This window comes from Mus caroli, chromosome 16 (assembly GCF_900094665.2).
Source record: "Mus caroli chromosome 16, CAROLI_EIJ_v1.1, whole genome shotgun sequence".
Classification (NCBI taxonomy): Eukaryota; Metazoa; Chordata; class Mammalia; order Rodentia; family Muridae; genus Mus; species Mus caroli.
The window spans coordinates 30,855,938-30,859,385 of NC_034585.1; the positions used below are offsets into that span (position 1 = coordinate 30,855,938).

Here is a 3,448-nt window from a genome sequence, read left to right on the forward strand (position 1 = left end):
TATTCCCGGAGCTCATGAGCCTTTAGTTCCAAAGCTGAACAATTTTTCCATTACTAATGTTCAAATTTCACACAATCCTCTCCCTGGTAGTTATGCATATAAAATCACCCGCAATGGGGCTAGAGAGCTTCGCAGGGGCTGAGACACTGGTTGCCCTTTACAGAGGGGACCTGTATTTGAATACCCAGCATCCACAGGGTGGCTGGTCTATAACTGATTTCAGGGGATTCAATACCCTCTTTTGCTCTCCACAGGAGCCAGGTATGTGCATGATGCATATATATACATTCAGGCAAAACATTTAATCACATAAAGTAATAAAATAAATTTTTTGTAATTTATTTTTTTATTGGGTATTTATTTCATTTACATTTCCAATGCTATCCCAAAAGCCCCCCACCCACTCCCCTACCCACCCACTCCCACTTTTTGGCCCTGGGGTTCCCCTGTACTGAGGCATATAAAGTTTGCACGACCAATGGGCCTCTCTTTCCACTAATGGCCGACTAGGCCATCTTCTGATTCATATGCAGCTAGAGACACGAGGTCCGGGGGTGGTGGTGGTGGTATTGGTTAGTTCATATTGTTGTTCCACCTATAGGGTTGCAGATCCCTTTAGCTCCTTGGGTACTTTCTCTAGCTTCTCCATTGGGAGCCCTGTGATCCATCCAATAGCTGACTGTGAGCATCCACTTCTGTGTTTGCNAGNNNCCGGCATAGTCTCACAAGAGACAGCNATATCTNGGTCCTTTNAGCAAAATCTTGCTAGTGTATGCAATGGTGTCAGCATTTGGAAGCTGATTATGGGATGGATCCCTGGATATGGCAGTTTCTAGATGGTCCATCCTTTTGTCTCAGCTCCAAACTTTGTCTCTGTAACTCCTATAAAATAAAATTTTTAATTGACTATAATGTTCTTGCTTGTTACATATTATCTCAGGTCTGACTGAGGAAGGTCCACTCTGTGGGGACCTTCCAGCTCTTGGATATACTGTCCCTCCACCCACTGGCCAGTGGTGGTGTCCTGCTCCTTAATAGTGATGGAAAGATCTTTGAAACTTCTTTCCTTGAAACAGCAATGCCTCCATAAGCCCTTGCCAGGAAGGGGCTTCTCAGAGGCCATGCCTCTCCATCTCATCTGAGGTCTCTGCTACGCAGAAAGTCCTCTGTGGTATTTACATTCACAGAAGAGCATGCTAGGGCAAAGAGTGTCCTGGAACACAAAAGCAAATCAATAGAGTAAAGGCTAAAAAAAGGCATCTTTGGAGTTTTTGTCATTTTTGAAACAGGGTTGAACGGACATGCACGTATGTGTGTCGTGTGCTATGGCACACACAGCTATGGTTATAGTGTTGTGGAGGTCAGAGGACATGTACAGGGAGTTGGTTCTTTCCTGCCACCTTAGAAGATCCTGAGGTTGAACTCAGGTCTTTAGACCTGTGTATGAGGCCTCTACCAGGTAAGCCATCTCCCTGGTTCCCCACCTTCATTTCTCCTCCTCCTCCTCCTCCTCCTCCATATCTTCAACAGATTTATTTTTAAAGGAATGGTCTAAGGGCAAAAAAGGGCTCAGAGTATGGACTAGAAATAAATACAAATGTAAAAAAGCTGTTTTATGAATTCTTTTATAACCACAGACATGTACAGAGAATTATACTCCCCACAAAACACAACGGATTCAAAGCAAGGTGTTCTCTTAGCAAGGCTAAAGATTCAGTCTCTGGTACTTGGAATTTAGGATGCAGTCCCTGTTTTTGGATGGATCTCTGGGTATTTGGCACAGTCCATGCTTTTAACCAGATTTGAACAGAAGAACGGCCACCTGACCCAGGTAGAAGTAGATGAAATGTTCCCTTTCATGCAGTGCCAGGTGGGGTTGTGCTCTTTGTCAAACTCCTTCTTGATATGGGCTGAAATATCCTTTTCTGTGTTGTACTTCTCCAATGCCTAAGTAGCACACTCCACTGAGTCCTGTTGCATCTCTTCTAACATACCTGCATTTTTGATCACTGCCTTCCGGTCATGCATGGTTACATATTATTATTGATCTGGGTCTTAGGACCCCGTCCTCATGGCTCCAGTTCCTCCATCCTGCCGCTGATCTCCACGTCCATTTTCTTAGTGGAATACAATTACCCTCTAAACTATTCATATTTCAATTCCATTGTGGAACATCTGCCATTTTTCAAGGACATTTTTTTCCGGTTATTAACCTAAGCTTACAGAATGATTACAAGTAGACGTTTGGACAATGGACCCACCTGAATTTTTATTTATTTATTTATTTATTTATTTATTTATTTATTTATTTTGGTTTTTCGAGACAGGGTTTCTCTGTGCAGTCCTGGCTGTCCTGGAACTCACTCTGTAGACCAGGCTGGTCTTGAACTCAGAAATCCACCTGCCTCTGCCTCCCAAGTGCTGAGATTAACTGAATTTTTAAAGAATGTGGCCTCCAGTTCTTTTTGAGACACAGCTCTACTAAAGCTTCCATGCTGTGATTTGGAGTCTCACCTTCTGCTTCTGTCCAGGAGGGGAAAGCATAGAGGATCTTGAGAGAGAAGCTCTTAGCCGTCTGGTCAGGCCTGGCAGTACCTTGGAAGGCTTAGTCCTGAGGTGGGAGCCCCTCCTCTCCCTTAGCTTACTGCCCGTTGCAAAGTGTTGAAAGGCATTGTGTTCTCTCAAAATAAAGATTCAATTGTGGTTTAGGAATGAATGCCTCAAGAACTGCTATAATGGGAGGGCCAACAATCCCAAAAGGCCTGGCTTGCCCTGAGTCACATGACTTAGAAGCTTCACTAGTGGTCAAAGACAAAGCCCTAGGGAATCCTTTGCTAATATAAAATTTTATTTATTTATTTATGTGTGCATGGCTGCGGGTGTGGGATCCCCTGCAGCTAGTGTTACAGGTGGTTAGGAGCTCTTCATCAGAAGGGCCAGAATGTAACCACAGTCTTCTCTAAGAGCAGCAAGCACTAATTCACTGGGCCATCTGTCTTTCCAGCTCCAAAGGGACTCCAGTTATGTGGAGGTTGTCACAGTCTCACAAAAGATCAGAAATCCCATTCAAAGGGGAGGCTGCTATGAGACAGTAAGAACAATGGGGTCTTGGACTGAGGGGACCTTGACACTGCTGTTTATCCTCAGGTCTCTGAGCCCCAGGGTCTAATGAATAAATGTTGGAACTTATTGAGTTGTATGAGTTCGCACAGTAAAGGCTTGAGGGGGCCCGATCCTTTGAGGTTCTCTCAGAGTGGGGGAAGGTCAGAGTCTACTGATTCAGCTACTTACTCAAGGCATCCATGAGACTAAGGATACAGGTATACCTACAGGGAGAGGGCTTACTTGGCATGCCTGAGGCCCTGGGCTCAAACCCTCATAATCCCCACAGACACATGACATCAGTTTTCTCCCTTTCTCTGTATATTTGTTTCCATTTATTTTACCT

The 3,448-nt window shown here is 44.4% G+C and overlaps 1 pseudogene; it reads right to left on the reverse strand.

Annotated features, from left to right (window-relative positions):
• Positions 1–1,792: 1,792 nt before the first annotated feature.
• On the reverse strand, positions 1,793–2,028 carry LOC110311688 (annotated as a pseudogene).
• Positions 2,029–3,448: the final 1,420 nt, after the last annotated feature.